Here is a 24,844-nt window from a genome sequence, read left to right on the forward strand (position 1 = left end):
CTTCGGTATGTCATTCTCAATTAAGCAGATAAAAGGCCTGGAGTTGATTTGAGGTGTGGTGCTTGCATTTGGAAGTTTTGCTGTGAAGTAAACATGCGGTCAAAGGAGCTCTCCATGCAGGTGAATCAAGCCATCCTTAAGCTGCGAGAACAGAAAAAAAAACCATCCAAGAAATTGCTACAATATTAGGTGTGGCAAAATCTACAGTTTGGTACATCCTGAGAAAGAAAGAAAGCACTGGTGAACTCATCAATGCAAAAAGACCTGGGTGCCCATGGAAGACAACAGTGGTGGATGATCGCAGAATAATCTACATGGTGAAGAGAAACCCCTTCACAACAGCCAACCAAGTGAACAACACTCTCCAGGAGGTAGGCGTATCAATATCCAAATCTACCATAAAGAGAAGACTGCATGAAAATAAATACAGAGGGTTCACTGCACGTGCAAACCACTCATAAGCATCAAGAATAAAAAGGCTAGATTGGACTTTGCTAAAAACATCTAAAAAAGCCAGCACAGTTCTGTAAGAACATTCTTTGGACAGATGAAACCAAGATCAACCTCTACCAGAATGATGGAAAGAGAAAAGTATGGAGAAGGCATGGTACAGCTCATGATCCAAAGCATACCACATCATCTGTAAAACACGGCGGAGGCAGTGTGATGGCTTGGGCATGCATGGCTGCCAGTGGCACTGGGTCACTAGTGTTTATTGATGATGTGACACAAGACAGAAGCAGCCCAATGAATTCTGAGGTATTCAGAGCCATACTGTGTGCTCAGATCCAGCCAAATGCAGCAAAACTGATTGGTCGTCGTTTCATACTACAGATGGACAATGACCCAAAACATAAGGCCAAAGCAACCCAGAAGTTTATTAAAGCAAAGAAGTGGAATATTCTTGAATGGCCAAGTCAGTCACCTGATCTCAACCCAATTGAGCATGCATTTCACTTGTTAAAGACTAAACTTCAGACACTAAGACCCACAAACATACAGCAACTGAAAACCACTGCAGTGAAGGCCTGGCAGAGCATGAAAAAGGAGTAAACACAGCGTCTGGTGATGTCCATGAGTTCAAGACTTCAGGCAGTCATTGCCAACAAAGGATTTTCAACCAAGTGCTAGAAATGAACATTTTTTTAAAAATTGTAGAATCTGTCCAATTACTTTTGGTCCCTTTAAAAACAGGGTGGCACATGTTAAGGAGCTGAAACTCCTAAACCCTTCATCCAATTTTAATGTGGATACCCTCAAATAAAAGCTGAAAGTCTGTACTTCAACTGCATCTGAAATGCTTTGTTTAAAATTTATTGTGGTAATGTCTATAACCAAAATTACAAAAATGTTATCTCTGTCCAAATATATATGGACCTAACTGTATGTCTTATATTCTAAGTTCTTCAAAGTAGCCACCTTTTGCTTTGATGACTGCTTTGCACACTCTTGGCATTCTCTTGATGAGCTTCAAGAGGTAGTCACCGGGAATGGTTTTCACTTCACAGGTGTGCCCTGTCAGATTTCATAGGTGGGATTTCTTGCTTTATAAATGGGGTTGGGACCATCAGTTGTGTTGTGCAGAAGTCGGGTGGATACACAGCTGATAGTCCTACTGAATAGACTGTTAGCTGCTTTTTTCTTGCCATAATACAAATTCTAAGTAAAGAAAAACGAGTGGCCATCATTACTTTAAGAAATGAAGGTCAGTCAGTCCGAAAAATTGGGAAAACTTTGAAAGTGTCCCCAAGTGCAGTGGCAAAAACCATCAAGCGCTAGAAAGAAACTGGCTCGCATGAGGACCGCCCCAGGAAAGGAAGACCAAGAGTCACCTCTGCTTCTGAGGATAAGTTTATCCGAGTCACCAGCCTCAGAAATCGCAGGTTAACAGCAGCTCAGATTAGAGACCAGGTCAATGCCACACAGAGTTCTAGCAGCAGGCACATCTCTACAACAACTGTTAAGAGAAGACTTTGTGCAGCAGGCCTTCATGGTTAAATAGATACTAGGAAACCACTGCTAAGGACAGGCAACAACCAGAAGATACTTTTTTGGGCTAAAGAACACAAGGAATGGACATTAGACCAGAGGAAATCTGTGCTTTGGTCTGATGAGTCCAAATTTGAGATCTTTGGTTCCAACCACCGTGTCTTTGTGCGATGCAGAAAAGGTGAACGGATGGACTCTACATGCCTGGTTCCCGCCGTGAAGCATGGAGGAGGAGGTGTGATGGCGTGGGGGTGCTTTGCTGGTGACACTGTTGGGGATTTATTCAAAATTGAAGGCATATTGAACCAGCATGGCTACCACAGCATCTTGCAGCGGCATGCTATTCCATCCGGTTTGTGTTTAGTTGGACATCATTTATTTTTCAACAGTACAATGACCCCAAACACACCTCCAGGCTGTGTAAGGTCTATTTGACCAAGAAGGAGAGTGATGGGGTGCTACGCCAGATGACCTGGCCTCCACAGTCACCAGACCTGAACCCAATCGAGATGGTTTGGGGTGAGCTGGACCGCAGAGTGAAGGCAAAAGGGCCAACAAGTGCTAAGCATCTCTGGGATCTCCTTCAAGATTGTTGGAAGACCATTCCCGGTGACTACCTCTTGAAGCTCATCAAGAGAATGCCAAGAGTGTGCAAAGCAGTCATCAAAGCAAAAGGTGGCTACTTTGAAGAACCTAGAATATAAGACATAATTTCAGTTGTTTCACACTTTTTTTGCTAAGTATATAATTTCACATGTGTTAATTCATAGTTTTGATACCTTCAGTGTGAATGTACAATTTTCATAGTCATGAAAAAACAGAAAAATATTTAAATGAGAAGGTGTGTCCAAACTTTTGGTCTGTACTGTATATCAGCAATGACCAATTTAGAGTGATGGTCCCAACCCCATTTATAAAGCAAGAGATCCCACCTATGAAATCTGACAGGGCACACCTGTGAAGTGAAAACCATTCCCGGTGACTACCTCTTGAAGCTCATCAAGAGAATGCCAAGAGTGTGCAAACCAGTCATCAAAGCAAAAGGTGGCTACTTTGAAGAACCTAGAATATAAGACATAATTTCAGTTGTTTCACACTTTTTTGCTAAGTATATAATTTCACATGTGTTAATTCATAGTTTTGATACCTTCAGTGTGAATGTACAATTTCCATAGTCATGAAAATACAGAAAAATCTTCAAATGAGAAGGTGTGTCCAAACTTTTGGTCTGTACTGTATATCAGCAATGACCAATTTAGAAAAGGTTTCAATGACAGGATCATGATCTAGCGGCACAAATTTACTCCCGTCATACAAGCCCAATTGGTTGAGGGAAAGGAAATCTCCAGATTTTTCAATAGTAGTTTTCTCTTTACCTGCTTGAGAAAGGTCCACACTTTGGACTGAAACGTCGCACATGGGCCAATAAAATACTCTTATTTTTTCTACTGGAGTGCTGCCTTCATCTTTCTGGACACTACCTGCAAAGAAAGCCGTTAAACGTAACCTTCTAAAAACCTTATAAAGGTCATTATCAAGATTAAACCAACTAATGCTGCTTGAGGGGCAGAAAGAGAGCCCCCTGACTAGCACTTGAATCTGCTCATCAGTTAAAGGAAATGAGGATATATTTACCACAAGTGACTTTACCTCTGCCTGCTTTTCTTCGATTTGGATCTCGTCACCAGTTGTGAGCCTCCGCCTCTTATGTTTTCTACTGCCCCTATGTCCCCTCCTGCAGGGCCTGGTCTTCCTTCCTGTGGTGTGGCTAAAGAAATCAGCTGTATTACTAGAACCACTTCCACCATCATCAGTGGAATCCGACTCTCCACCTGTAAAGCTAAAGAATGTCTGTGGTAGCATAGGCCTCTGGATTTTTTTTTTTATTTTTTACCACCTCAAGATTTACTTGGAGCCATCTTTGGTCTCAGACTCGAAGGCATCAAGTTCTTGAATTGTCAACCAAATGCTCGACCATTATTATAATCTTCCAGATCTCTGTACCATTTTGACAGTTTTGTGTCCTCCAATTCAGATCTATATTTGGATAAATTATCATTCACCTTGGAATCAATGGCTCTCAATCCTTCCTCAGAGGTACCATTAACAAGCAAAAGTCTTTTCTCATCTCGCTTCTTTTTAAGAGTCTCAATTTCTTTTTTAAGAAATTCTATATTAAGCATGATATCAATGAATATTTATTGCTTATGGCTTCAAATTTGGCACAAAATTGGGTATTATTAGGAAGCAATGTTGGATGTAAATTCAATCTCAACCCCCTTGGGATCCTTCGAAATTTGTAATATTCAACCAATGTACCAACATGAAGTTCCAATGAAACCAATTTACATAGTAACATAGTAACATAACATAGTAAGGCCGAAAAAAGACATTTGTCCATCCAGTTCAGCCTATATTCCATCATAATAAATCCCCAGATCTATGTCCTTCTACAGAACCTAATAATTGTATGTTACAATATTGTTCTGCTCCAGGAAGACATCCAGGCCTCTCTTGAACCCTTCGACTGAGTTCGCCATCACCACCTCCTCAGGCAAGAAATTCCAGATTCTCACTGCCCTAACAGTAAAGAATCCTCTTCTATGTTGGTGGAAAAACCTTCTCTCCTCCAGACGCAAAGAATGCCCCCTTGTGCCCGTCACCTTCCTTGGTATAAACAGATCCTCAGCGAGATATTTGTATTGTCCCCTTGTATACTTATACATGGTTATTAGATTGCCCCTCAGTCGTCTTTTTTCTAGATTAAATAATCCTAATTTCGCTAATCTATCTGGGTATTGTATTTCTCCCATCCCCTTTATTAATTTTGTTGCCCTCCTTTGTACTCTCTCTAGTTCCATTATATCCTTCCTGAGCACCGGTGCCCAAAACTGGACACAGTACTCCATGTGCGGTCTAACTAGGGATTTGTACAGAGGCAGTATAATGCTCTCATCATGTGTATCCTGACCTCTTTTAATGCACCACATGATCCTGTTTGCCTTGGCAGCTGCTGCCTGGCACTGGCTGCTCCAGGTAAGTTTATCATTAACTAGGATCCCCAAGTCCTTCTCCCTGTCAGATTTACCCAGTGGTTTCCCATTCAATGTGTAATGGTGATATTGATTCCTTATTCCCATGTGAATAACAGTACATTTATCATTGTTAAACCTCATCTGCCACCTTTCAGCCCAAGTTTCCAACTTATCCAGATCCATCTGTAGCAGAATACTATCTTCTCTTGTATTAACAGCTTTACATGGTTTTGTATCATCTGCAAATATCGATATTTTACTGTGTAAACCTTCTACCAGATCATTAATGAATATGTTGAAGAGAACAGGTCCCAATACTGACCCTTGCGGTACCCCACTGGTCACAGCGACCCAGTTAGAGACTATACCATTTATAACCACCTTCTGCTTTCTATCACTAAGCCAGTTACTATCCCATTTACACACATTTTCCCCCAGACGAAGCATTCTCATTTTGTGTACCAACCTCTTGTGCGGCACGGTATCAAACGCTTTGGAAAAATCGAGATATACCACGTCCAATGACTCACCGTGGTCCAGCCTATAGCTTACCTCTTCATAAAAACTGATTAGATTGGTTTGACAGGAGCGATTCATCATAAACCCATCCTGATATGGAGTTAAACAGTTATTCTCATTGAGATAATCCAGAATAACATCCCTCAGAAACCCTTCAAATATTTTACCAAGAATAGAGGTTAGACTTACTGGCCTATAATTTCCAGGTTCACTTTTAGAGCCCTTTTTGAATATTGGCACCACATTTGCTATGCGCCAGTCGTGCGGAACAGACCCCGTCCCTAAAAATAAGAAATAATGGTTTATCTATTACATTACTTAGTTCTCTTAGTACTCGTGCGGGTGTATGCCATCCGGACCCGGAGATTTATCTATTTTAATCTTATTTAGCCGGTTTCGCACCTCTTCTTGGGTTAGATTGGTGACCCTTAATATAGGGTTTTCATTGTTTCTTGGGATTTCACCTAGCATTTCATTTTCCACCGTGAATACCGTGGAGAAGGTGGTGTTTAATATGTTAGCTTTTTCCTCGTCATCTACAACCATTCTTTCCTCACTATTTTTTAAGGGGCCTACATTTTCAGTTTTTATTATTTTACTATTGATATAGTTGAAGAACAGTTTGGGATTAGTTTTACTCTCCTTAGCAATGTGCTTCTCTGTTTCCTTTTTGGCAGCTTTAGTTTTTTAGATAAAGTATTTTTCTCCCTATAGTTTTTTAGAGCTTCAATGGTGCCATCCTGCTTTAGTAGTGCAAATGATTTCTTTTTACTGTTAATTGCCTGTCTTACTTCTTTGTTTAGCCACATTGGGTTTTTGCTATTTCTAGTCCTTTTATTCCCACAAGGTATAAACCGCTTAGGGTATGTCTCCACTTTCAGGATGACCGGCGGTATCGTCGGAGCGGCTTTGCCGCTCTGCGGTAAGCCCCGCCCCCTTCTGGAACGCGATGATGCCGGATGTGTTCATAGCACACATCTGGCATCATCGCACCCATCGCATAGGGCCCTGTGTTATACCTTGCGGCGACGCAGCGTCGCCGCAAGATATACGGGCATGCTGCGATCTGAAAAGACGCGCAGCATGTCCGGAGTCACAGGGCCGCCGCGTGCGTGTTACCACGCATAGTGGAGATGGGATTTCATTCAATCCCCTCCACTATGCTGTAACATCTGGACGCTGCGTGTCTGACGCTGCGGCTCTATGCAGCATCAGACACGCAGCGTTTCCTGCATGTGGAAACATACCCTTACAGTGCCAATTTAGGATGTTCTTAAACATTTCCCATTTATTATCTGTATTCTTATTTCTGAGGATATTGTCCCAGTCTACCAGATTAAGGGCATCTCTAAGCTGGTCAAACTTTGCCTTCCTAAAGTTCAGTGTTTTGTGACTCCCTGACAAGTCCCCCTAGTGAAAGACAGGTGAAACTGTACAATATTGTGGTCGCTATTTCCTAGATGCCCGACCACCTGCAGATTTGTTATTCTGTCAGGTCTATTAGATAGTATTAGGTCTAAAAGTGCTGCTCCTCTGGTTGGATTCTGCACCAATTGTGAAAGATAATTTTTCTTGGTTATTAGCAGAAACCTGTTGCCTTTATGGGTTTCACAGGTTTCTGTTTCCCAGTTAATATCCGGATAGTTAAAGTCCCCCATAACCAGGACCTCATTATGGATTGCAGCTTCATCTATCTGCTTTAGAAGTAGACTTTCCATGGTTTCTGTTATATTTGGGGGTTTGTAACAGACCCCAATGAGAATTTTGTTACCATTTTTCCCTCCATGAATTTCGACACATATGGACTCGACATCCTCATTCCCTTCGCTAATATCCTCCCTTAAAGATGACTTTAGACAAGACTTTACATAGAGACAAACCCCTCCTCCTCTCTGATTTTTATGATCCTTTCTAAACAGACCGTAACCCTTTAAGTTAACTGCCCAGTCATAGCTTTCATCTAACCATGTCTCGGTTATTCCCACTATGTCAAAGTTACCTAAAAGTTACCAAAGTTACCAAAGTTTTTATTTAGGGACCACATTTCATTTGAAGTCATTTTTAGGGGTCTATATGATGGAAAATACCCAAGTGTGACACCACTCTAAAAACTGCACCCCTCAAGGTGCTCAAAACCACATTCAAGAAGTTTATTAACCCTTCAGGTGTTTCACAGGAATTTTTGGAATGTTTAAGTAAAAATGAACATTTAACTTTTTTTCACAAAAAATTTAATTCAGCTCCAATTTGTTTTATTTTACCAAGGGTAACAGGAGAAAATGGACCACAAAAGTTGTTGTACAATTTGTCCTGAGTAAGTCGATACCCCATATGTGGGCGCATGGGAGAGCTCGGAAGGGAAGGAGCGCCGTTTGACTTTTCAATGCAAAATTGACAGGAATTGAGATGGGACGCCATGTTGCGTTTGGAGAGCCACTGATGTGCCTAAACATTGAAACCCCCCACAAGTGACACCATTTTGGAAAGTAGACCCCCTAAGGAACTTATCTAGATGTGTGGTGAGCACTTTGACTCACCAAGGGCTTCACAGAAGTTTATAATGCAGAGCCGTAAAAATAAAACAAAACTTTTTTCCCACAAAAATTATTTTTAGCCACCAGTTTTGTATTTTCCCGAGGGTAACAGGAGAAATTGGACCCCAAAAGTTGTTGTCCAATTTGTCCTGAGTACGCTGTGGGGGGAACCACCGTTTGGGCGCATGGCAGAGCTCGGAAGGGAAGGAGCGCCATTTGGAATGCAGACTTAGATGGAATGGTCTGCAGGCGTCACATTGCGTTTGCAGAGTCCCTAATGTACCTAAACAGTAGAAACCCCCACAAGTGACCCCATATTGGAAACTAGACCCCCAAAGGAACTCATCTAGATGTGTTGTGAGAACTTTGAGCCCCCAAGTGTTTCACTACAGTTTATAATGCAGAGCCGTAAAAATAAAAAATCTTTTTTTTCCCACAAAATTTATTTTTTAGCCCCCAGTTTTGTATTTTCCCAAGGGTAACAGGAGAATTTGGACCCCAAAAGTTGTTGTACAATTTGTCCTGAGTACGCTTGTACCCATTATGTGGGGGGAACCACCGTTTGTGCGCATGGGAGAGCTCGGAAGGGAAGGAGCACTGTTTTACTTTTTCAACGCAGAATTGGCTGGAATTGAAATCGGACGCCGTGTCGCGTTTGGAGAGCCCCTGATGTGCCTAAACAGTGGAAACCCCCCAATTATAACTGAAGCCCTAATCCAAACACACCCCTAACCCTAATCCCAACGGTAACCCTAACCACACCTCTAACCCAGACACACCCCTAACCCCAATCCCAACCCTTTTCCCAACCATAAATGTAATCCAAACCCCAACCCTAACTGTAGCTTTAACCCTAGCCCCAACCCTAACCCTAACCCCAACCCTAGCCCTAACCCTAGCCCTAACCCTAGCCCTAATGGGAAAATGGAAATAAATAATTTTTTAACATTTTTTCCTAATCAAGGGGGTGATGAAGGGGGGTTTTATTTACTTTTATAGCGTTTTTTTTTAGCGGATTTTTATGATTGGCAGCCATCACACACTGAAAGACGCCTTTTTTTTGCAAAAAATATTTTTTGCGTTACCACATTTTGAGAGCTATAATTTTTCCATATTTGAGTCCACAGAGTCATGTGAGGTCTTGTTTTTTGCGGGACGAGTTGATGTTTTTATTGGTAACATTTTCGGGCACGTGACATTTTTTGATCGCTTTTTATTTCGATTTTTGTGAGACAGAATAACCAAAAACCAGCTATTCATGAATTTCTTTTGGGGGAGGCGTTTATACCATTCCGCGTTTTGTAGAATTGATAAAGCAGTTTTATTCTTCGGGTCAGTACGATTACAGCGATACCTCCTTTATATTTTTTTTATGTTTTGGCGCTTTTACACGATAAAAACTATTTTATAGGAAAAATAATTATTTTTGCATCGCTTTATTCTGAGGACTAAAACTTTTTTATTTTTTTGCTGATGATGCTTTAAGGCAGCTCGTTTTTTGCGGGATAAGATGACGTTTTCAGCAGTACCATGTTTATTTATATCTGTCTTTTAGATCGCGTGTTATTCCACTTTTTGTTCAGCGGTATGATAATAAAGCGTTTATTTTTTTCCTCGTTTTTTTCTTTTCTTACGGTGTTTACTGAAGGGGTTAACTAGTGGGACAGTTTTATAGGTTGGGTCGTTACGGCAATACTAAATATTTGTACTTTTATTGTTTGTTTTTTTATTTAGATAAAGAAATGTATTGATAGGAACAATATTTTTTTATCTTTATTTAGGATTTTTTTTTTCTTTTTTTACACATGTGGAAATTTAAAAAAAAACTTTTTTACTTTGTCCCAGGGGGGGACATCACAGATCGCTGATCTGACAGTTTGCACAGCACTCTGTCAGATCAGCAATCTTACTTACAGCGCTGCAGGCTTACCAAGCGCCTGCTCTGAGCAGGCACTTGGTAAGCCACCTCCCTCCCTGCAGGACCCGGATGCCGCGGCCATTTTGGATCCGGGCCTGCTGCAGGAAAGGAAGTAAGAGGCCCTCGCAGCAACGCGATCACATCGCGTTGCTGCGGGGGTGTCAGGGAAGCCCACAGGGAGCCCCCTCCCTGCGTGATGCTTCCCTGTACCGCCGGCACACCGAGATCATGTGTGCCGGGGGTTAATGTGCCGGGGGCGGTCCGTGACCACTCCTGGCACATAGTGCCGGATGTCAGCTGTGATAGGCAGCTGACACCCGGCCGCGATCGGCCGCGCTCCTCCAGTGAGCGCGGCCTATCGCGCTGGACGTACTATTCCGTCCTTGGGAATTAGGGGCCACCCCACATGGACGGAATAGTACGTCCAATGTCAGAAAGGGGTTAAATATTGTTGTAATCAGATTTTTTGTGTGATGCAACAGGACTAAGTAGTCTAAGTTGGAGAATTGAGAAAAATACAGGTATAACTTAAATTTACGGAATCAAATAAATTGAAATTGGCATGAGCATATGTATTCACCTCATATTTTTGATGAAACCCCTAAAAAGTTCTGGTACAAGCAATTACCTTCATAAGTCACATGCTTAGTTAAAGGATGTCCACCTGTGTGCAATCTAAGTGTCATATAGTTTAACAGTATTTAGACACGTTTTGTGAAAGGCCACAAAGGCTGCAACACCATTAAGCAAGAGGTACCACCAGAGGCGGATTATAATAGAGTCAATCTGGGCGGTAGCCCAGGGCCCAGTGGTGTGGGGGTGTAATGACCAGAGGTACGAATAAGATCCGGTGAGTCACAAACCAAGACCAAGGCAGAAATCTCCAACGGTATTTACTCAAAGGCAAATTAATCAAGGTAATATGGAGAATATTAAGGCAGATGCACCCCAAAGATACACTAATTCAGCAGCAGCTGAAATCACTGTGCCACTCAAAGGTCTCCTGAGAACTGTGTACTACAACAGACTAGTAAGAAATTTACCTAACAGGCAACTAAAAACAGGAACAAGTGTAAATTGAATGTAGTGTTATTAAGGGAGCCCCTGGAATGGCACATTGAGTATAACTTACACAACTCTAATATAAGATACACCTCTAAAGTAACAATTTAACACTCTGAGCAGAGATACCCGGGTATCTATAACTATGGTACCGTATCCTGAGATGGATTTCCTCTCAGGCAGGAATCCGCAGAGGCTGTAGCCAGTTCATATCTTCAGCGCCAATAAGTTACAGCAAGCTCCTCTTGTCTTGTCGGCCGATGCCGAGCCCAAACGCCGGGGACTTAGTTAGTGGTCTCACGATGTAGTCTCTGCTTCTGTAGCTCCTAGGAATGGTTCCACGACAATCCGTCCGTCTCTGTATCAGCAGTCTGTCCAGACTTGTTCCTCCACTCAATGCACAGGGAATCCACAGACTTCCAAATTCGTACTGGGTTCTTAGCAAAGTCTCCGTCTTTTCTTAGATAAAGGGTTAGCTCCTCTCCAGGAAACGTTAGCAACACAAGTCTCTCACAGAGTTAAACAAAAGGTTAGCTCTTCTCCAGGGGAACGTTAGCAACAAAAAGTCTCTCAAAAGCTTCTTTTCCTCCAAAAACACTTGCAGTAAATCCACACAGTCTCTTTTTAAGATCTCACAGCAGCTTCTCCTTTTCTTCCCGCCTTTTCTCTCTCAGCTCTCACTTCCTACTTTCACTTTACACTCGAGACACTAGACCCCACCCCGCAGCACACATTGTCTCTGGGAGGTCTGTCCTCTGCTGCAACAGGCAAAAACCACAGGGTCCTAGTGCCCTCTCAGTGGGACTACAGTTCACCCTCTTACATGCCACCCCACTAGAGGTTGGCGTCCTCGACATACCTTCCCACTCAAATTCATCTTGAGCATATCGCTGAGGCGGTATTCCTGCCGTAGATCGTGTAGTTCTCCTGAGTCCTACATCAACAGGTGCGACCTTAGAGGGAGCTAGAGTCTCTTCCGTGGTCGTGTTAGTGGGCGTAAGTGGAGTTGTCTCCTCCTGCGGCTCGATGTCCTGTGATACAGCGTCAGGACCAAGCAGTTGACCTGATGCACTCTCCTCAACAACATCCTCCATATCCCCAACATTCTCATCACCCGAGGCCAGATCGGTCACAGGGGGCAAATAAGCAGGCGCAGGAGTAAGCACACCATCAAACTCAAGATCATTCAGAGCTTCCGCCCCTTGGAACATGGCCTCTGGCTCTAGGGGGGTAGGCGCCGAATCTTCAAACCAGCACCGTTGTAACATGTTATGATGCAAATTACGGGTTGGCCCCCCTGTCCCCACCGGTTCGACCTCGTACACTGGAATCTCAGGGTTCACCTGTTTTTTTATCAGATACGGTATCGCCTCCCATCGGTCACTCAGCTTTCCTGACCGTCGTTTTGTCCTCACCAACACTCTGTCCCCCGGAGAGAACAGCTCTGTTTGTACAGGTCGCGTGTCCTTATGGACCACCTGTCGAAGGCGGTCGCCCACCACCTGATGCACCACCCTCAACCGCCGCCGATGCTCTCGTACCCACTCGGATGCAGTCCGAAGGGGGGCGGAGGAGGGATCTGGCATGTTCAAATCCTCAATGTCTCGGCCAGGTCTACCAAACATCAACATGTGTGGTGAGTAACCAGTAGTACTGTGCACCCACATCAATTCGGGGAGATACTCAGGCCAGCATGTCTGTTGCTGACTCTCTAAGGACCTCAACATTTGCAACAGGGTCCGATTAAAACGCTCACACGCCCCGTTACCCTGAGGGTGGTAAGGCGTTGTTCTCGACTTCTCGATACCATAGAGCTGGTGCAACTCTTTCATCAGTGTCCCCTGAAAGCAGGCCCCTTGATCTGAATGTATTCTCTGCGGACACCCGAACACTTGGAAGAAATGTCGGCACACTGCCTCAGCCGCCGACTTGGCCGTCTGATCTCTTGTCAGCACCGCTACAGCATACTTGGTAAAGTGATCTGTCATCACCAGGCAATAGGAGTACCCTGACGTAGAGTACCCTATCAACACGTAGTCAATCATGAGTAGCTCCAGTGGAGCTGAAGTCTTAATAGACTGTGTGGGAGCCCGCTGCTCAGGGCTTTTGTTGAGCCCACAAATTCGGCACTGCCGACACGCGTCGGCCACCATCCCTCCCAACTCAGGGCAGTAGAGGACTCGCTGCAACCACTGAAATGTCTTTTCACTTCCAAAATGGGCCCCCTTCTCATGCGCCTCACGAGCGACCACTGGCCCCATCCCCACAGGAATTATCAGTTGGTACCGATGCTGCAGCTCCGATGGCAGGTACACCTTACGATACAGAAGACCTTGCTCCACACACAATTTATCCCATTGTCGAAGGAGTTTAATTCCTTCCATGGACAACTGAGCCTTGTCCTCTGCACTGGGCCAGGCCTTGTTTTGTACCCAACGGCGCACAAGTGCAATGTCCGGACACTCATCCTGGACTCTTGTCCAATCTGAGGGTGTTTTACCCAGGACACAGGGCATCCCGGTGGCCACCCCACTTGAGTGTACCACACTTTGGAAGATAGGTATCTGCCCCAAAGCTGGAGTTTCAGTATCCTCAAGTTGTTCGTCAACATCTTCCCCGGATGACCCAAGGGGCACCCTTGACAATGCATCTGCATTGCCGTTCTCTCGACCAGAGCGAAATTTAATGCGGTAATTGAACTTGGCCAGTCTGGCGACCCACCGCTGCTCCAACGCCCCCAGTTTTGCATTCTCTAAGTGAGCTAGCGGGTTGTTATCTGTCATGACTAGCACCTCAGCCCGTTAGATACTCGGCGAAGCGTTCTGTCATTGCCCACACCAGGGCCAGCAATTCCAGCCGGAATGAGCTGTAGTTAGCCGGATTTCGCTCGGAGTCTCTTAAAGATCTGCTGCCATAAGAAATCACTCGTTCTCGGCCGTCCTGCACCTGTGCTAGTACTGCCCCCAACCCATGAAGACTACCATCGGTATACAAAAAAAAGGGGTGTCAAACCGGGCGTAGGCCAGCAATGGGGCACTCGTTAGGGCGGTTTTCACTCCATCAAATGCCTTTTTCTGTAGGGGCCCCCATGGAATGGGGCGATTTCGAGGACCCAGCGCTGTCCCTCTCAAAAGTTCATTCAAGGGACTCACCACTTGTGAGAATTTAGGCACAAACCGCCGATAGTATCCTGCTAGGCCCAGGAAGGCCCGCATTTCTCGCAGGTCACAAGGAGGTGGCCACTCTTGTACCGCCTTAATCTTACTGGCTAAAGGTAGTACCCCGTCCGGGGTCACCAGATGCCCCAAATATTCAATCTGGTTTTGTAACAGTTGACACTTTTTTGGCTTTATTTTCAGGCCGTAGCTCTTGAGCCGCCGGAGAACTTGACGCAGCTTCTCCAGATGATCTTCAAATGAGGTTCCGAACACCACAATGTCGTCTAGATATATCAGGACTGATTCAAAATTTAGATCGCCCAAGCAATGTTCCATCAGGCGTTGGAAGGTTCCTGGGGCGGTAGCGAGGCCAAAGGGCATCCGGTTGAACTCAAAGAGCCCCATTGGCAAGACAAACGCCGTCTTGGCCCGATCTTTTTCAGCCATTGGGACTTGCCAGTACCCGCTTGCCAAATCCAACGTTGAGAAATACTTGGCCCGACCCAGGGCCGACAGGGATTGTTCAATACGGGGTAAAGGATATGCGTCCCGTACGGTGTGGGCATTCAATTTCCGATAGTCCACACAAAATCGGAGTGTCCCATCCTTCTTGCGGACCAAGACTACAGGGGCCGCCCAGGGACTCCGGCTCTCTCGGATCACTTGGTTGTCCAGCATACTGGCCACCATGCTCTTCACCTCTTGATAGAGCGCCGGAGGAATTTGACGATATCTTTCTCTAATGGGTGGAGTATCCCCCGTTGGAATCTCATGCTCAATCGTCTGGGTACACCCGAAGTCCTCTCCATGTCGGGAAAATGTCTCTTGATGTTCCCACAAAACTCTCTCCAACTGCTCCAACTGCACGGGGGTCAGCTTCTCCCGATCCACTCCCATCTGCTCCATGATCACATGAACATTCCATTCCTCCGTAGGAGGTTCAGTCCGGCCTACCTCGACAGCGAATGTCCAGGATGACTGTTGGTCTGGTCGCAATTCGAACCCTGCATTTTCCGGCACCTTCTCTGCCGGCACGAACAGTTCAGCCAGTATGGTCCCAGCGGGAATTGCAACAGCTTCATCTAAAACATTGATGCATCGGACCGGCACTCGTCCATTCTTCACAATCGCCAAAGACCGGGCCACATGTACCTTGGCAAATGAGGAACCCTCTCGGGCGGGCTCAAGTAGCACTTCAAGCCCATTCAATCTCTGTGCAGCTCCCACAGGCAGCATTAAGAGTTCCTCTTGTCTGGGTCCCAGCAGGATCGGGGCCCTCGAAGTCACTCGGACCCGGCCCACCCGGCCACCTGGGACCGCACTTTTCAGCAAGTCGCAACTCAGCAGTAGACGGTGTAGAAGTCTCTGTGTGGGTCGGTGTCTTGTCGCACGGGCCCAGTATCGGGGTCCTTCACTGGCATACATCTGGTGATTCAAATCTCGCAGCACGTTCATTCCGAGCGTCACTTCCATCCCTCTTCTAGGGGGGTGATCCACCAGTACTACCCCTTTCTGCCCCAGCTCTTGACCAAACATTTTTAGTTGCATCCACACGATCCCTTTGACTGACAATTGACCATTATTTGCGGCGGTCAGTCGTATCACTCGGCCATCCTCTGGAATCACTAGTCGACGGAAGTATCTCTCATATACTTCTAGAGGCATTATAGTACATTCGGATCCCGTGTCAACCAAGCACCTCATCTTCCGCCCTTCAAACTCTGCTTCTATCACTGGATTACATGCAAACAAATCTTGTTCATTCCGTCGAGGGCTTTGTGTGGGTGGGGCCGCTGCTGCTTGCCCTCTCATGGCAGCGGCCGGAAGTTTAAAGCCGGCGACGGGGTTTCTGGGGCTGTAAGCGCCCGGCAGTAACGCGAGATGTGTCCCTGGCGGCCACACTTCCAGCAGGTGATTGTTCCTCGTGGGCGAGGGCTTGACTCATTCTGATAGGACGACCTGGCCATTTGCGGGGTCACCGTTCCAGGGGGTGGGGCAGGAGGTTCCCGTGAGGTGGTAGAGGCGGGATCAACTGTCAGTTGAGACAATTTCAGCTTCAACTCCTTCACCTCAGCACGCAAAGCTTGTACCACGCTTACAAGCCCCTCTCCCCCCGACCCTGATGACACACATTCCTCCAGCTGGGCACTGTTCACTGACCCCTCGGGAACATAGGCTGATTTCTCTTCCCTTTCCACTGCAGCTCGGTAAATCTGCCAGAAAGATAACTCTGGTGCAACCCGGGCCATTTCCAACAGCTTGTCCCGGAGAAGTCTATGGGCTAAACCGGTGATGAATTGGTCCCGGAGCAAGCGGTCTACCTCCCGGAACGCCCCCATGGCCCCCGGGTCTAGTCGCTGCATCTCATTCAACATCTCTTGTAAAATATTAGAGTACTGCATCAGGGACTCACACTCTCTCTGGGGACGATTAAAGAATAGGGACCGAAGCTGGGCCCCCAAACTCCCCTCTAACAGTTCCAAAATCTTTTCTAATGTATCCCTCTCTGATTCTGGGCGCACCATCACCATACGCCTAATATCACCCTCCAGTGCATTTAATGCCAGCTCAGCGCGTAACGCGGGGGTCAAATTACACATGCGCAGAATACTCCGGATTCTCTCAGCCCAATCTTGCAACGCCATATTGCGCCCATCGTATTTCGGCATGTGCTGAAGTAAAGCTCCTACAGGCACATACCCTCCCGGAGTCGCAGCGGCTGCCAGGGGAACCCCAACCCTCGAGGAGGATGCGGATACAGCGGGGTCATTTCCACCCTCGCCCTCGTCCATGACAAACACTGGATCCTGCCGACTACGCCAAAAATGTAATGACCAGAGGTCCGAATAAGATCCAGTGAGTCACAAACCAAGACCAAGGCAGAAATCTCCAACGGTATTTACTCAAAGACAAATTAATCAAGGTAATATGGAGAATATTAAGGCAGATGCACCCCAAAGATACACTAATTCAGCAGCAGCTGAAATCACTGTGCCACTCAAAGGTCTCCTGAGAACTGTGTACTACAACAGACTAGTAAGAAATTTACCTAACAGGCAACTAAAAACAGGAACAAGTGTAAATTGAATGTAGTGTTATTAAGGGAGCCCCTGGAATGGCACATTGAGTATAACTTACACAACTCTAATATAAGATACACCTCTAAAGTAACAATTTAACACTCTGAGCAGAGATACCCAGGTATCTATAACTATGGTACCGTATCCTGAGATGGATTTCCTCTCAGGCAGGAATCCGCAGAGGCTGTAGCCAGTTCATATCTTCAGCGCCAATAAGTTACAGCAAGCTCCTCTTGTCTTGTCGGCCGATGCCGAGCCCAAACGCCGGGGACTTAGTTAGTGGTCTCACGATGTAGTCTCTGCTTCTGTAGCTCCTAGGAATGGTTCCATGACAATCCGTCCGTCTCTGTATCAGCAGTCTGTCCAGACTTGTTCCTCCACTCAATGCACAGGGAATCCACAGACTTCCAAATTCGTACTGGGTTCTTAGCAAAGTCTCCGTCTTTTCTTAGATAAAGGGTTAGCTCCTCTCCAGGAAACGTTAGCAACACAAGTCTCTCACAGAGTTAAACAAAAGGTTAGCTCTTCTCCAGGGGAACGTTAGCAACAAAAAGTCTCTCAAAAGCTTCTTTTCCTCCAAAAACACTTGCAGTAAATCCACACAGTCTCTTTTTAAGATCTCACAGCAGCTTCTCCTTTTCTTCCCGCCTTTTCTCTCTCAGCTCTCACTTCCTACTTTCACTTTACACTCGAGACACTAGACCCCACCCCGCAGCACACATTGTCTCTGGGAGGTCTGTCCTCTGCTGCAACAGGCAAAAACCACAGGGTCCTAGTGCCCTCTCAGTGGGACTACAGTTCACCCTCTTACAGGGGGGCCCTGGGCTACCGATCAGATTGCCCGCCGCCATCAGGGCATTACTGCCCTGACTGGCGTATTGGCCAGGTGGGCAGAGGGGGCCCACATTGGGCCCCGTCTCATCTGCTCACCGGGCCCCTACCGGCGCTGCGGCAGTTATGATGCGCTATTGATGTGCGGCCGCCCACACGTCAATAGTAAACAACAACCAGCCAATCGGAGGCTGGCAACTGACATCAGCCGCTGCACGCACATTGCTGGCATCTGATGTCATTGTCAGTCGCCGGCGAGTGCACGCTGCTGGAGGGAGCTGCTTCGCCGAAGGAGCCGGGACAGGTTAGGAGAACTCTATTTTTTTAAATTGCGAACGGTAATTCGGGGGGCCCGGGACATTGGGGGCAGAGATGCTGGACACACTGGGGGCAATATGCTGAAGACACTGGGGCAGAGATGCTGGACACACTGGGGCAGATTGCTGGACACACTGGGGGCAGAATGCTGGACAAACTGGGGGCAATATGCTGGAGACACTGTGGGCAATATGCTGGACACACTGGGGGCAATATGTTGGACACACTGGGGGCAATATGCTGGACACACTGGGAGCAATATGCTGGACACACTGGGGGCAATATGCTGGCCACACTGGGGGCAATATACTGGACACACTGGGGGCAGGATGCTGGACACACTGGGGGCAATATGCTGGACACACTGGGGCAGAATGCTGGACACATTGGGGCAGAGATGCTGGACACACTAAGGGCAATATGCTGGACACACTGGGGGCAGGATGGTGGACACCCTGGGGGCAATATGCTGGACACACTGGGGGCAATATGCTGGACACACTGGAGGCAATATGCTGGACACACTAGGGGCAATATGCTGGACACACTGGGGGCAGAATGCTCGACACACTGGGGCAGAGATGCTAGACACACTTGGGGCAATATGCTGAACACACTGGGGGCAGGATGCTGGACACACTGGGGGAATAATGCTGACACATTAGGGGGCAATATGCTAGACACACTGGGGACAATATGCTGGAGCACTGGAGGCAGAATGCTGGACATACTGGGGGCAATATGCTGGATACACTGGGGGCAATATGCTGGACACACTGGGGGCAATATGCTGGACAAACTGGGGGCAATATGCTGGACACACTGGGGGCAATATGCTGGACACACTAGGGGCAATATGCTGGACACACTGCGGGCAGAATGCTCGTCACTGGGGCAGAGATGCTAGACACACTGGGGGCAATATGCTGAACACACTGGGGGCAGGATGCTGGACACACTGGGGGCATAATGCTGACACATTAGGGGGCAATATGCTAGACACACTGGGGACAATACGCTGGAGCACTGGAGGCAGAATGCTGGACATACTGGGGGCAATATGCTGGACACACTGGGGCAGATTGCTGGACACACTGGGGGCAGGATGCTGAACACATTGGGGGCAATATGCTGGACACACTGGGGGCAATATGCTGGACACACTGGGGCAGATTGCTGGTCACACTGAGGCAATATGCTGGACACACTGGGGCACATTGCTAGACACACTGGGGGCAATATGGTGGAGACACTGGGGCAGATTGCTGGACACACTGGGGGCAATATGTTGGAGACACTGGGGCAGATTGCTGGACACACTGGGGGCAGAGATGCTGGACATTGAGGGCAGGATGCTGGACACACTGGGGGCAGGATGCTGGACACATTGGGGCAGAGATACTGGACACTGGGCAGAGATGCTGAACACTGGGGGCAGAGATGCTGGACACTGGGGGCAGAGATGCTGGACACTGGGGGCAGAGATGCTGGACACTGGGGGCAGAGTGTTATGATCTGGTGATTAAGGAGCGACATGCGTCTAGCTCTGAGCAGGTGGCGACTATACTGACCGCAGTCCCTAAGCTCAACACAACACTAGAAGCAGCCGTGGAATGCTCCTAGCTCTGCCTAGGCATCTCGTCACAGCCTAAGAGCTAACTACCCCTAAAGATAGAAGCAGGAAAACTTTCTTGCCTCAGAGAAAATCCCCAAAGCATAGATTAGCCCCCCACAAATAATGACTGTGAGAGGAGAAGGAATTGACATACGTAGTATGAAACAAGATTTAGCGCAGGAGGCCACTTCTAGCTAGATAGAAAATAGTACAGGACAGAACGCTGTGCGGTCAGTAATAAAAACTAGAAAAAGTCCACCGCAGAGAAATGCAAAAATCTCCACACCTGACTAAAGGTGTGGAGGGCAAACTCTGGTGCCCAGAGCTTCCAGCTTAGCTGAATAGATCCATACTGAAAAGCTGGACAAATGAACAAAAACAAAGAAAGTGCTGAACAACAAGTCCACAACAAGAGAACCGCAAAAGGACAAGCAAGGACTTAGCTTTGATGAACTGGTCAGAGTGTCAGAAAAGTCCTAAGAGCAATGACTCCAGGCAGAAACAATTGACAACTGGAATTGAATGAGGGATAAGGCCAGACTAATATAGCCGAGCCAGAAAGACGATCAGTGAAAACAGCTGCTGAAGCTAAATCCAAGAAGCAGCCACACCACTCAAAACCACAGGAGGGAGCCAAAGAGCAGAACTCACAAAAATGCCACTAACAACCACCGGAGGGAGCCCAAGTGTTAAGGGGAGAATGTATGGCATATGAAGATATACTTAAATCAAACCAATATGGACGCTTTGCTTAACATTAGACTTGTGTAGCTTTAAGGTTCTCTGATTCACTGTCACAAGACTAAATTCTGTTGATTTCTCTGTACCAGGATGTACCAAGATCCGTGTAAATCCCCTAGTCTTATCGAGAGTAAATGTATCTGCACGAAGGTGAATTGATCCCCAATAAACCAAAGATAAGTAGAATGCGTGCATAGACAGATGTCAGCTTGACCCAAAGGCGCCATTAGGGCGATAGCGGTACAGACATAGACTAAAAGCAATAATCATTAGAATAATAAAGATAAAAACATAGAACATTAAGATCAAAAGAGTTTTCTGATAAGTGTTAAGTTGGAAAAACCCATGATGTAATGTGCTGAGACTGCCCAATTTTTCCATAAAAAGAGCGGTCCCACGAATAAAGATCCAGAAGTCTTTGAGAGACAATTGCTTGCATTTGTGTCCTGATTTCTCCGGCCGTAATACCTCACATCCAATTTGGCAGCAGACAACTAAGATGAGAACACACGCATCCCGTGTGCCCTAACATTTGGCGTCCGAAACGTGGGGCTAGGACGAGAGTTCGAACCTGACCAGCCACGAAGAAGACCTCTAATCTTGGACCGGACCACTCGAGGGTGGAGAAGTGCACCTCCTACTAGGTAAGAAAATTATTCATCTTACCTATAACCCTCCAGTGTTTCCGTGCCGAGATAAAGGTCAGTCGGCTGTCAGACTCGGACATAGTGACCTTTCTGACAAGTCCTAGCACCAAAAACCCACCCTGGTCACGATTTCCTTAATTGTCTGCCTTATCTGTTTTTTGCTTTTGCCTCTCTGCTTTGCTGTTTTGTTGGTTTGCATATGTGGTACTATCTCAGCCAGCCTGAAAAAGATAGGGAGAAGTACTGAGCAATTTCACTGTCACTCTGGTTCCGGTCCTGCTCTCAGCTTGACCGATGGTCGCAGAAGTCTGAACTGTGTCTCTCCCAGTGGGCAAGAGGGAGTGACGGCTTGATTACTCTGAGTGATTTTACAACCTCTAAGTGGTTGGTGACTTCTTGCGGATGCCCACCGGAGATCACCTGGCTATGGTGATGATGTTTTGGCTGCAGCGTAAGTTCATAGGTTTTATTCTATAAGGGTGGAAGGGTAATTACAATTACCGTATTGATGTGACTGAGTGATTGCTCTCTCCCTGTCTACCTAAATTGTGTTCTGCCCAGGTATAGACTTTTTATCTCTACAGATCAGGCTGGCATATAGATTGATACATTGTGAAGTGTTTTGTTGTCAGGGATTCACAGTATCTGACATCAGTGCTAGTTTAAGCTCTTTTGTCTGTTTGTATGGTATATGGTTTGCCGGCAGAAGGCGTACCAACATATGGTTAGAGTTTTGAATTCATTCTGTATATATATGTTGTGAGATTAGAAAATTAGTTAACCAGTTTTGTTTTGCATACTTTAGAATTGTAAAGTTAGTTGTTAAATGTGTTCATGTAGTTAGAGAATTCCTTGAATGGTAATTGCTTTTACTTGTACAGATATCTCTGGTAGTGTGAGATCCAAAGTCCATTGTTACTCTTTAGTTAATGTTTGACTAACGTCACTGTATTTTTCTGTGAAATGGTTTTTGAAATGATTTTTGTTAAAGTGAAAGTGTTATGGAAGCAGATATTCTAGCAATTTATCTGGCATTTTCAGACTACGCATTTTCTGGGTATAAAAGAATTGTTAAATACCCTGGTGGTAATTGTTAGCCAACTTCACTGTGTTCAAAATACTAGACATCACAATATCACTGAAGACCTCTTTCCATTGACATAAGGAGTACATACAGCTTTCACAGTCACATAAGCCAACTGTTCAAAACCCCGTAGGAACTTGTCTCAAGAGATAGACACACATGTCCCTCAGACGCACTAAAAATTCAGATGATAGAATGGGTGGGAGTAGTCAGTCAACACACATAAGACAGACACGACCCATAGGGGAGCAAGGAAAGAAAATGCATGCTAAGAAGAACCCTCCGACCCCAAAGGGGGGAGGATTAGATAAGAAGGTATGGAAGAATGTGTTATTGAGTAGAGAGCAGGGTCCTAGGCTTAGATATTATGAAATCCCACAGGACCCTGAAGAATTTTATAAGATGGTAAAGAAAGTCAGAAGACAGGCATGGAGAGAGGAATATGACAAGGATACTGAATTTTATGCCAAACAGGCGCCTACAGAAAATGTGCCAGTTGCAACATCTGCATTACAGTCATTGATAGCGCCCATATACATTCCCGACGACTGGACATGTACCAGCTGTCAAACGCAGAATGCAGAATATCGTGAGACTTGTTCTGACTTGTCAGATGACCAACCCAAATAGCCCTACTTTCTATCCAACTATATATGTAGACGGAATACCTTATGCTACATCCTGTCCAGCATCCACTATAGCTCCATTAATTAATGCAGTCTATAAAAAGAATAATGAAGGAGTAGATGACATGGAGGTACATGATCAAGCAGAAGAGGGAAGACGGGAATCAACAGCTCAGACTGATAATCCACAACATTCACCACTATATGGTGGGAGTACATCATCATCTTCTAAACCTGAAAGCTTACACTCTCGCACACAACCTACTCCACACAAGGACCCCTGGAAATACCATGAGACAGACACCCTAGTAAGCAGCTTGCCAGACCCAGTGCAACATCCCATGCCATTTTATAAAAGGATGCATCAAATACAAAAGGCACACTCTGCCTCATGGACATATTTAGAAAGGCTCACTCAAATTGCAGCAGGATGTTCCCTTTGGCCAAGGATGCGACTAGCCCTTGAGCCTGACAACCTCCATGTAGAATGGCTTGAGTCACCTATATCCGGAGAATATTTCCTCCGTAAGCTTTACGTCTGGGTTAAGAACCGCCTGCCAGCCCAGACCCCCACTCTCCAGGATGTCATGCAGGGGAAAGGAGAACCTGTGGATAGTTTCTTCCATCGATGTAATCAAAAGTTTCAGGATCTCAGATTTGAAATGCAAGTTAATCAATTAGAAGGAACTGTGATACCCACCACTACCAAGCTCCAGACCCTAATAGGGTATTGGCATACTGAATCCGCAATCTATGAAAGTACGTATACCCTTACAGTCCACAAAAATACCCGAGAGAAGCGTAATCAGGAACATTGACTTACCAGACCCAGACTTTCTCACGGATGCAGTAATACCTCTTGTGGGGATGGATGGTAACACACAGTACACTCCAAGGATCAGACCCCTACACAAAGGCCTACAACCTGCAGAGTATGCTGTCTCAATTGGTTGTCTCATCCTCCTACCCTGTCAGTTTTACTAGGATCAGATCTACTACCAAAAATCCAAGCCAGCATTCTGCTTCATAAGGACGAACTGTTACTTTCACAGGAGCAGTCTGCAGAAGTGTACAGTCTCTTCTCTTTACAGGACACACCTGTAGATCATGTGGACATTGAACTGATGGCATTGATCCCAGACTCACTGCGGACACGAGGCCCGGAAGAAATTGGCAGGCTCAAAGTCCAGCCTATGAAGATGGAACTGGAGTCAGGAGCCCTGCTGCCATGGAAACTGCAATGCCCACCTTCCATTTCGTAATCTGCCACCATTATACAACAACTGGAAATATACCTGGAGCCCTGGAAGATGACACATCCCACTGAAGACAGGAAAGGAGCTGTCCAGCACATACCTCTGGCAGCCAAGCCAACACAGCTACAGTCCTTCATTGGACTAGTTTCCTGCCATCCCTGGAGCCTTCATGCCTCAAGGACACTCTTCAGTTCAACCAAGGAAGCCATCGATGGGTTTGACATGCTAATCTGCACTCATATCCTCTCCTGCTATAGGACTGCCAGATTATAACAAACTGTTCTGCCTGTTTTGTCATGGAAAAGCAAGCCATGCAACTGGAGTCCTGACACAGCTTCACAGAAGGAGACAACGCCCTCCTGGGTACTACTCTTAACCCAGTGGCCCGTGGAGTCCCAACCTGCATGAGAACCACGTTGCAACCCACCTGT

At 46.2% G+C, this 24,844-nt stretch overlaps 1 protein-coding gene across 3 annotated transcripts in view; it reads right to left on the bottom strand.

Moving 5' to 3' along the window:
* The window catches only part of C1QL4 (complement C1q like 4), a 217,412-nt gene that overhangs the window by 62,288 nt on the left and 130,280 nt on the right, over positions 1-24,844 (bottom strand). Inside the window, exons 1-2 of one of the 3 annotated variants that reach the window (XR_011319377.1) lie at positions 3,640-3,875; positions 3,366-3,470 (exon numbers count right to left, since the gene is read on the bottom strand). The exons of the other annotated variants lie outside the window; for them this stretch is intronic. The gene's annotated coding sequence lies outside the window, so the exon portion shown is untranslated. Of the gene's footprint in view, positions 1-3,365; positions 3,471-3,639; positions 3,876-24,844 lie in introns of those variants that run through there. 3 annotated transcript variants of the gene reach the window in all.

The sequence above is a fragment of the Ranitomeya imitator genome, chromosome 3 (assembly GCF_032444005.1).
Source record: "Ranitomeya imitator isolate aRanImi1 chromosome 3, aRanImi1.pri, whole genome shotgun sequence".
Lineage (NCBI taxonomy): Eukaryota > Metazoa > Chordata > Amphibia > Anura > Dendrobatidae > Ranitomeya > Ranitomeya imitator.